We start from the raw sequence: 9,538 nt of genomic DNA, 5'->3' as shown, positions 1-9,538 counted from the left end.
GGGGTTTTGCCAGGGGGATGCCCAGAGCCTGGCAGGGCATCACAGAGAAACAGGGCCCTGCTTTTTTGTAGACTTGCAGGCCTGAGGCTGAGCTGGGAGGAATGGAACAGGATTGGGCAGCTCTTCATGGACTCATAGGATTGGGCTGGAAGAGACCTAAAGCTCATCCCATTCCAGTGGGGGTGGTGCTGAGCCCTTTGGGCAGTGTTACCATGGAAGACACGGGGCCTATCTCCAGAAAAAAAGCATGGGCTCTGTTCCCTCTCTCCCTGGGGCAGGAGTGCTACCTCCTGAGCATCCTCAGCCTGAGGGCTGGGGGCTGCATTCAGTGGGGCTTTGCCAGGGAGATGCCCAGAGCCTGGCAGGGCATCATAGAGAAACAGGGCCCTGCTCTTTTGTAGACTTGCAGGCCTGAGGCTGAGCTGGGAGGAACAGAACAGGGCTGGGCAGCTCTTTGTGAACTCTTAGGACTGGGCTGGAAGGGGCCTTGAAGCTCATCCCATTCCAGTGGAGGTGCTGCTGAGCCCTTTGGGCAGTGTTGCCACAGAAGACATGGCGCCTTTCTCCAGAAAAAAGGCGTGGGCTGTGTTCCCTCTCTCCCTGGGACAGGAATGCTGCCTCCTGAGCATCCTCAGCCTTGAAGTTTCCCAGCCTCCATGACAGGCTCGGGCTGGACCAGGCGCTAGACAGGCAATATGCAGCACTCTGCCAGCTCCCCAAAATAGCATCGTACCCAAGGCTGGATTAATCCTTGCAGAGCCTCGCTGCCAGAGCAGCCCACGATGGGTGCTGGGAAGCGTTCCTGCCAGCACGCAGCATTCCCACCTCGGCAGGAGGAGAAGGACAGGGCGGGGGGCCCAGGTGCCGTGGCCATCGACCCGTTTATCACGGCAGAGCAGAATTAATCTCTCGGATCAGCAGAGTCATTGTGGCTTACAGAAAACAAAACAAAGGCAATTATTATTCCTCCCTTGTCGGGGGGCCGTGGCTAATCTCGTTACGCCGAGCAGCGAGGCACCAGGGAAATCTCACGGTGCTGATAAAGCGCTCGGCAGCTGCACAAAGCAATTACAGTGAGACCAGGGGGCTGTGCTGGGGGCTCAGCCCCTCCTGGGGCCAGGGCTGTCCCCAGCTGTCCCCACAGGGAGCCCTTTGCCAAGGCAAGGTGGGTGCTCTTCCTCTCCTCCAGGTGCCTTCTCCCATGTCAACGCTGATGCATGATCTGCTGAAACCTTCTCCAGAAGCAAAGCAATTCTGGGGCTGTGGGACTCATTTCCCCGCAGGCACCCTGAGGGGTGTCACCTTCCTTGTGGCCAGAATCAGCCAGAGGCATTGCCATGTCACCCAACAAGGAATGTGTTGTCCCAGAAGGTGTCACAGCTGCTCTGGGTGCTGTGCAGGCTGGGATAGAACAGCAATAGAGTGGTGCTTAGGGGTTTTTTATAACTCTTAAATCATTCCCCAGCTCTCGCTGCTGCTTTAAATTGTAACTTGGCTTTTAAAAAGTTTATCGTGCACTAATTCATTCAGCCCGTTCATTTCCATTCTGCTGACAGGGGACAAAATTGCTTCTTTTTTCATCCCAGAGAATTCTAACTTTGTCAATTTATGGCGCCTTTTTGATTTAATCAGGAAATTTCCTAAACTTCCGTGGCAATAACAAGACATTTTTCAAGCAGTACCTGAGAGCTGGCTGGGCATTATTTATATCCCTGGTGCACACAGTATTTCGGAAGGACTTCCCGTGAGTCACTGGTGGTCAGAAGATGCAGGTTGTTCCCAGCATTGCTTGGTTCTGCTCCTGGGGAGCAACAGGAAAACCCCTTTTTTTGCCTTTGTTTTGCCATTGTCTGAAAAGTCCATGTGTTCCCCTTTCCCTCTTCCCACCCTGGAGAAGCCCAGACCCCTGGCATGACCTGGACATGCCAGCAACCTCCAATGCCATAGATGTGCCTCATGCGCCATGGATGGAGCTGCTTTGGTGCTGCCCTGCAGAGCTGGTATCACGCTGTTCTGTGCTCAAACACTGTTATTTCACTCTTCCAAACACTGTCAGAGCAAGTCACGGGAGGGATTATTTTTGGCTCTGTTCAGCGTAGTTACCTAGCAATTTGCAGGAGTCTTGGTGATACTGGGGAGCTACTCAAGCCACACGAGCTGCTTTGCAGAAAGCAATTCAGTTGCTGCCTTTGGTTCCTTCTGCTGCTCACAAATAGCCCAGGTGCCAGCTTGGAATCTTACAAATTTGTTCTCGGCTGGACGGATTTCAGCCCCGTTGCTTGTGTGTGAAAAATTTCCTCTGATCGTTGCTTTTGAGTGCTCGCTGCCTGTGATTCCCCCATCACACAGCAGAGCTTTTCCTCTGCCTTGTGAAAGGAAGGGAAAACCACAGCTTGTGCTGATATGGATGTTCTGTAGGACAGTGCTGGGAAACCTCTTTTGATGTTTTGCTTTCAGATTTCTCAAGTTGAAAAGAAATAACGTGCGAACGCCTTCCCCTTCCGCTCGCAGCGCCGTGTGCTCCCCTGCACGCTCAGCACCGCCGCTCTAACCAGCCGTAAATACTGTTTGTGTTTGGCTTATTATCTCCAAGGTAATTTATGCTTTTCTGCTCATCCAGGGCGTTTACAGGCCTTCTGTTCTCTGCTGAACTCCAAGTGTTGTGATGAAGAACTGCTATTGTTCAGTTAAGAAGCAATATTGATTGCCAAGAACCAACCAGAATCAGTGTTTTGCATTCTTCCAGTGTCAGACTGGAGGGCAAAAGTCTCAGGGAAAAGGCCATGTGGGGCAAGACAGGGACAGTAGAATCCAGGTGGCGAAGAGCCATGGTGCTATGGTAAATTGTCAAGAATCTTAATTAGGAACAAATTAAAGATATTCCAATTCCACATATAACATGACCCATGTAATTAACTTATTGCTAAAATGCTCTAGACTGCTTCCTCCTATGGACATCTCTGGCATTTCTCCCTGGCACTGGGCTTTGTGCCCATGCTGGTGGGTAGTTTCATATCCTGAGAGAACATTTGATGTGGGCAATAGGTTGGATCTCATATGGCTGAAGGACACTTGCTGAATCTCATCAGGTTGTGGCAGTGCACGTTCTGCAGTGGGCGGTGTCTGCATGGTGACATTAGCAGAGAGAGACGATGCTCTCCAGGGGAAACGCCTTCAGGAAACTTCTCCCGTACCACATCCATGTTGGCTGGATCCATTACCCAACCATTTTGTTCTCAGAAGCATTGCAGAGAAGAAATGAGAACCAAAATGAGAACAAAATGAGAACCATGGTCCTTCCGGAGCTCCAGCGGGTGCTGGATGTTTGCTTTAAATAGAATTAACCATGCAAATTGAATCATGTGAGTGTAAATTAGCTCTCGTTCCACCAGCGCTCTCGGTGTTGCTTAACCTACCATTTACCCCAAGACATCTGCTAAGTGCCATTCTTTCGAGTACTTAAACAGCACCTCTCGCTACCAGAGAGCCCCAGCCCCGCGCACCAGCAGAGCTGCCGCAAGCCTGTAATTATCGTTAAAGGGCTATTGTGCTCCTGGCGCTGATGAAGGCAGCGGGTGAGGCTTTCCAGCCCGGCTCCCTGCTTGCCAAGGGGAGGATGAGTGGGGCTGGGGCTGAAGCCTGCCTGCTCCCTCTTCCCGTGCACGCTCTGGCAGCAGGGAAGGTCCTGGCACACCGCTGTGATCATGCTGCCCAAATATCAGCAGTGGTGGTCGGCGTAAGAAGCTGAAAATGGGCTGTCAGAGGAAGGCTCCCCAGCCAGGGCTGCTGCCTGAGATCTGAGTCTGCTGGAGGGTTCCAGCCCCCACTCTCTTTTGCTGGCATCGTTTCTCTGCAGCCAAAATGGAAGGAGAGGGCCCAGAGCTGCAGTGAGCACCGTGTGGCTCCAAGCCTTCCACAGCATGAGCTGTAATTTAAGCCTTTGATGTCACAGTTGGGAGAATTAATGTGTTAACCTTGTGGAGAAAGTGGTGTGCAGGTAGGCTGGAGGCACCGGCACTCAGCCCTGCAGCACAGCTTTGCTGCTGCGTGTCAGATCACAGCTGGAAGTGGGATGAGGGGATGAGCAGGTGGAGGATGTTGACATTGCTGGTGCCCAAGCAGCTCAAAGGGGTGCCTTGGATCCTCAGTCTGCTCTTTGGCTGGGCCCCTCCTAGGAAACGTGGATGTGATGCTCATTGGCTTCTCGTTTTTCCAGCCTCTTCCTACAGTGTGAGAAAACCCATTGTGGCTGGTGTGAATGGAGTTGGACACAATTCCTCCACAGTGGTTATGCAAATTCTCGGCCATAATGACATGTTGTCGTGTGTGATGCTGCGAACAGATGGCCCAAAGACAGGCTCAAGATCGGAATTAGTCCTGGGCTCCTGCAACAGAGCTGGGAGCATATGGACCTCATCGATCCTTGCTTTAGCCTTAATAGCAAAGGGAACACTAACATATGAATAAAAGCCAAAGGAGAGGAGAAAAAACAAGATTGTGGTGATTCAGTGGCACTCAGGCTCTTCTGAAAAGCTGAAATGGTCCCTCCTCAAACTAGAGCATCCTTCCAGCAACAGACGGAGCTTTGCTGTGGAGGCTCCCTGAAGGCTTGAGCACAGATTCCTCTCTGCAGCAGCACAGACTGGTCTGCACGCACCCAGATCAGAGCCCTTCAGCCCTGTTATTTATGCTGTGGCTTCCCAGAGGCATGAAAGCACCAGCAGTGGTTTAGAATTCCATTTGGCACTTTGTTTTATTGGAAGGCTTCGGGAGCTGCCGTGATAGATGGCTGCTTCCCTCCTGTTTGTCACATCCGTGCTGTATGAGTTATCAGTGGCTGGTTTCTGACTTGGAGCCGGCACGAGGGGCTTTGGAAAATGGGGCATCACTTGTTCATTGCTTATAGCTTTGTAAATCTGTGAAGGACTGGGGTTCTTCTTCCTTTTATTTCAATCTAATGGTGGTTTAAGGCAGCTCGCCGATGCTGCCTGGGATTTCTCTAAGGACAAAATAGGAAAGTGATACATACCGTGGAAGTGCTGAGCAGCGAAGATTGATTCTGTCAGTTAAACATCACAGAAGCATAAACAGTGTGTGCTGCTGTGCTTGCTCCCCTCTGACATCAGCAGAGCCAAACCTTCCCGTCAGCAGGCGAGCTGTCACTTCAAGCCCAGAACACGGCAGCTGGATGAAAAGGGAAATTTATTTTTTTTTTAAGCTCTCCTATTCCTAATCAGCTGGGTGTCTGGGTCCTAATATTTGCCTAGAGCGAGTTCTTTCAATAATCTGAGTAAGTGGTCCCCAAGGCTTGTCACTGCGTAAGCGCGCGAAGGGGATCTCAGTGCCTGTGCTGCTGAAATTAATTGATCCCGATATTTTCTTGAGGCGGGATAAAAAGAAGAGAAAAATGTGGTTTCAGATCAGGACAGTTGAAATCTCAGGGAAGATAGTATTTAGTGGGTGCCCACAGCTGCTTTGGCAGGCTTCAGGGGAGCTCTCATCCCAGCCCTGGGTGCACTGGTAGCCAGTGGCTGGGAAACACCCCAGGATTTTTTTTGTCCTCGTTACACATGCCCAGAAAACACCCACTGGAAAGGTCTTTCAGCCCCCCTCAGCCTCAAGGACAGCCTGTCCCTGCTGCAGGCCTGTGCTCTCCAGCCATCACAGACCTCCACTGGGACAGGCCCCATGCTGACCCCCAGGCCTGGCAGCGCTGTCAACATCTTTGGTTTCCATGGCAACTGCAGAATGCCAAGCATGGAGCTGGTGCACAGCATCACCAGCTTTCCCTGGCTCCTTCAGGAAGTGGGTAGCACGAGCTGGAGCTGCCTACAAGACCCTGGGTGCAGGGCACTGCATGGCCAGACCCAGCTGCAGGGGCTTTATTTCAGAACCACTGTGCAGGAAAGGAACTCTTCCACCCTCCAGAGAAGCACACGTGGATATTTTTAGCAAGGCAGTAAGACAAACGAGCTCAGCTCTTCCAGCTATCCATCTGCTTCGTGTGTTCTGGGCCCCACAGCCTTTCCAAGTAAATTGAGTCCTGTGCCAGGCCCCGTTTGCTCTCCTGAGCTGGGCTGCAAGGCCGTGGGCTTTGCTGTTGTGAAATGCCCGTCCCTGGTTTCTCCTGCACAGCCATGATTCCTGGGAACTCAGCTTCCTCTGATGCTGTCCGTGAGGCAAGAACTTGGGATTAATCCCCTGCCTTAACCAGGGGCAGCTTGGCTGGGTGCTCAGGGCAGACTGTGGCTGCCCACGGTCCCCAAGCAGTGCCAGCAGCACTGAGACTCCCACCCTCACCTTGCTGAGATGCTGCAGGTGGAGTGAGCACACGAGGGGGATGAGACTGATCAAATACAGTCCCAGGAGAATTCCAAGAGCAGTCTCCCTGTGCATGAGGCTCCCTGTCGTTTTCCAGTCTCTCTTCATTGACACTGAGAGAAAAACCCGAGCTGAGCAGCTGTGACCCCAAATGTGCTCCCTTCTCCCATGGCAGGTGGTACCCGGCTGTGCCAGTTGGAATTGTTTGTGCTTGGAGCTGAAGGGCAGGGAAAGGCGGGTTACACCTTTCCTGCCAATCCTGGGAATCTGCAGATGCCTGGTGCTCGCTTTCCCTGAGTTTTGCAGCGAGGGGGGAGGCGCAGGAAGCGCAGAGAGCAGGGAGATTTGGGGCACACAAAGCACAGACCGGGGAGATTTGGGACCATCCTGGCCTCGCTGAAGTTGCTCAGAGAGCTGCAGAGCAGAGCTCGGTCTCCCTGGCAATGGTTGCCATGCGATCGCTGCTGTGGCACCGCATCCGCCTGACTTCAGTCAAACGCGCTCCTCCCAAGGGAAGGCTTGTGCTGGAGTCCCCAAGGAGGATGGGATGGATGGGCTCCCATTGATGGGGAGAGGGCAAAAAGAAGAGGCAATCCAGAGGTGTGAAGCAGCAGTGGAGCTGCCCCCAAATCTGCAGCAAATATGGGAAGCAGATGTTGCGCAGGAGTGAAGCCCATGCTCCCCAGACTGCTGGCAGGGTCCTTCACAGAATCCCATCGCAATTGTCAGACACAGCCCTGCAGTGGATGCAGTTTTCCAGCCATAACATGGCCTGGAAGACATCTATAACCTATTTTTCAGTGGTTATTGAACCTTTCCGGGTGGATGCCCAGGCTGCAGTCAATTACTGTGGTCTCGATGTTCCTGGAGTTGATGTGCCTTCATAGAAGTGCCTTCTGTCCCCCAGTGAATGATCAGAATTACTCTCTGAGATAACTCTTCTGGTTTGAAAAAAAAGTCCTTTGCAGAAATGTAAGTTCCCCATTTTAAATCCAAGTGTAAAACTTAAAAATTCCATTACCACAAGAAGCTGTTAGGAAACCAGTGACTTGGGTAAAGCATTTGATCACGCATGAAAAATTATCAAGTCAATGTTGAAAAAGCATTGAGAGACATGTGCTGGCTGCTCAGAGCCCTCATCAGTCACTGCTGGGCAGAGCCATGTCCTGGAGAGCTCACACTGGGGTGGCTGAAGTTATCCAGAGACAGCTGTCCCAATGTTTCCCAGATTCCTTGCATGTGACTTCTGTATCCGCTTTTCCACATGAACAATAACGCTGAAGAGAACGTCACTCATCAGACAGGCATAATTGGATTTGGAAAATGTGATATTGTGAATTAAGTTGACTGATGGGGAAGTGTCAGTTTTATTAACAATCTTCCTTCAGATGATAATTTTATATCTATAAGGATGAATTACAAGAGTACTTGAAAGCATCAGTCTCAAATGATGAAGTCATTTTAATAAAGGCTGACTTTCTCTTTCATACACTTGTTTTTAAATATTTTATCTCCTTATGGGAAACTGTGTCCAATTCAGAGCCAAAAGCGATGTAAGAAATGCCATTTTCATCTTCACACAGAGAAACACCTTCACCCTCAGTAGAGCTCCTAGCTGGGTGCAGCCTGGCCTGTCACCCCTTCTTGGGGTTTCAATGCAAATCTGAACATTTAACAAATCTTCTTCCTTTTATGGCATTTTTCCAGAAGAAAGAGGTGGGAAATGCAGTAAGAGAAGGAGTAAGACAGAAAATCTGACACTTGGAAACGTCCCCACCTCCCTTCAGCTGAAGAAAACTTGTCATTAGCTTTATCCACACCTTTCACAGCAAGGGGCTGGCTTTCCCCTCATTCTTCCAGCCGTGGTGCTGCTGGAATTGAAGGATTTGGGGTTTTTACATCAGTGCTGTGGGGCAGCTCAGGTGCAGGTCACGATTTCCATTTTCTACATCAGCTTACTCTGACTGAGAGAGCCTCACTAAATGTTTGATGTGCCTCCACTGGAGCCGTGTCCCTCATGGACACTGGGCTGTGCAGAGCCTGTGGTCCCCTCTGACCCAGCCTCTGTCAGGGCAAACTGGCCACTTCATTATGTCCCTATTGATTAATTAAACACTTTGTTCCTTATTTATCCCGCAGCCAGGAAGGAGCATTGCAGGAGCAAAGAGCAATCTGGTTGGACTAAAATCTAAGGAAGAAAAATGAGCTGATAAAAGCCCTGTTGCACTCGGCTTCCCCTTCAGAGGAGCCTTGAGAGAATCAGAGTGAGTTTTTTTCCTAATGAAAATAATTTGATAAAATCCCTTTTTGGCCAAAGTTTCAGTGTCTGCACGTGCAAAAGAAGGGAGGTCTGTGCTTCCAGGGATGGAGCCTGAAACACAGCAGAGCTTTGTGGAGCTTTTTGTGCCCAGCCAGGCAGTCAGCCCTTGCAGCAGGCCCTGGGGATGGAGTGATGGGCAGATGGCAGCCAGGGATGGGGCAGGGCAGGGACCAGCACAGGCAGCACCACGGTGCCAGCGCTGCCTCGGGCAGCCCCTTCCCTGACACAAACCCTGCTCCCACCCACCTGATGGGACAGGTGACCTGTTTATTTATACTTGAGAGATAAATTGAGGGAAGCAGCTGCTGGATTGCCCAATGCTGAGGTGAGGGATACCTGCAGAACACCTGGGGAGGCGCAGACAGACAGAGCTGCAACTGTGGGGACACAAACCCCTGCAGTGGGGACACTCATCCTGACCCACTGCCAGAGAGGAAAACGTGCCATGTCAGGGTCTGATACACCCACCATTTCCCCCTCGCAAAAGGAATCCCCGATTTCAAAGTCAAGTTATAATTCTGGCTGCTTTTTGGTGAAGATCTGAATCTGCCAAAGCGGTTTTGTGCTGCGATGGTTTGAAGTCAGATGCTTTAGCGGCACAGAGAGCGCGAGGCTGGATTTGCATGTGAAATGAATCATGCCCAATGTGATTAAAAATGCCATAAAGGATGAATTTAAGATTTTTTTCTTACTTACTATTAAAGTTTTTCAGTAATTTTCCACCCCCTCAGCTGAGCACCGTTCAGATGAACTGGAGAGAAACTTTCTCTGCGATTCATTACTGAGAGGTCTGAGGGGAATTCTCTGTATTTCAGTGAAAAAGCAAAGCTAAAAATAAAGGTTTTTCCATCAGCAAAGTATTCATGTAGAAGCTGAGACTGTAGGGAGCACGAGGGC

General features: G+C 50.9%; 2 long non-coding RNA genes across 2 annotated transcripts; one reads left to right on the top strand and one right to left on the bottom strand.

Moving 5' to 3' along the window:
• Window positions 1-1,683: 1,683 nt before the first annotated feature.
• LOC135285062 (uncharacterized) lies at window positions 1,684-5,772 on the bottom strand. Its single transcript, XR_010350075.1, has 2 exons — window positions 5,670-5,772; window positions 1,684-5,184 (listed from the first exon to the last, which is right to left on the bottom strand). It is a non-coding gene; the product is annotated as an uncharacterized LOC135285062 (long non-coding RNA).
• A 129-nt stretch (window positions 5,773-5,901) lies between these two features.
• On the top strand, window positions 5,902-7,808 carry LOC135285063 (uncharacterized). Its single transcript, XR_010350076.1, has 3 exons — window positions 5,902-6,031; window positions 6,136-6,921; window positions 7,123-7,808. It is a non-coding gene; the product is annotated as an uncharacterized LOC135285063 (long non-coding RNA).
• The last annotated feature ends 1,730 nt before the right edge of the window (window positions 7,809-9,538 follow it).

This window comes from Passer domesticus, chromosome 22 (genome assembly GCF_036417665.1).
Source record: "Passer domesticus isolate bPasDom1 chromosome 22, bPasDom1.hap1, whole genome shotgun sequence".
Classification (NCBI taxonomy): domain Eukaryota; kingdom Metazoa; phylum Chordata; class Aves; order Passeriformes; family Passeridae; genus Passer; species Passer domesticus.
This window is presented reverse-complemented; position numbering and strand designations above follow the sequence as displayed.